Genomic DNA, 902 nt, shown 5'->3' on the forward strand with positions numbered 1-902 from the left:
AAGAGAGGTGATGGATTCATAGGACATTCATAATTTTAAGGCATAGACACTAAGACACTAATGATCACAAGACACAAACATAGATAAACATAAGCATAACTTTCGAAAAACAGGAAATTAAAGAACAAGGGAAATTAAAGAACGGGTCCACCTTAGTGATGGCGGCTTGTTCTTCCTCTTGAAGATCTTATGGAGTGCTTGAGCTCCTCAATGTCTCTTCCTTGCCTTTGTTGCTGCTCTCTCATGATTCTTTGATCTTCTCTAATTTCATGGAGGAGGATGGAATGTTCTTGGTGCTCCACCCTTAGTTGTCCCATGTTGGAACTCAATTCTCCTATGGAGGTGTTGATTTGCTCCTAATAGTTTTGTGGAGGAAAGTGCATCCCTTGAGGCATCTCAGGGATTTGATGATGAGAGGTGTCTCTTGTTTGCTCCATCCTCTTCTTAGTGATGGGCTTGTCCTCATCAATGGGGATGTCTCCCTCTATGTCAATTCCAACTGAATAACAGAGGTGACAAATGAGATGAGGAAAGGCTAACCTTGCCAAGGTAGAGGACTTGTCCGCCACCTTATAAAGTTCTTGGGCTATAACCTCATGAACTTCTACTTCTTCTCTAATCATGATGCTATGAATCATGATAGCCCAGTCTATAGTAACTTTGGACCGGTTGCTAGTGGGAATGATTGAGCGTTGGATAAACTCCAACCATCCCCTAGCCACAGGCTTGAGGTCATGCCTTCTCAATTGAACCGGCTTTCCTTTTGAATCTCTCTTCCATCGGGCGCCCTCTTCACAAATGACTGTGAGGACTTGGTCCAACCTTTGATCAAAGTTGACCCTTCTAGTGTAAGGGTGTTCATCTCCTTGCATCATAGGCAAGTTGAACGCCACCCTCACACT

Source organism: Arachis duranensis, chromosome 9, assembly GCF_000817695.3.
Source record: "Arachis duranensis cultivar V14167 chromosome 9, aradu.V14167.gnm2.J7QH, whole genome shotgun sequence".
NCBI lineage: Eukaryota > Viridiplantae > Streptophyta > Magnoliopsida > Fabales > Fabaceae > Arachis > Arachis duranensis.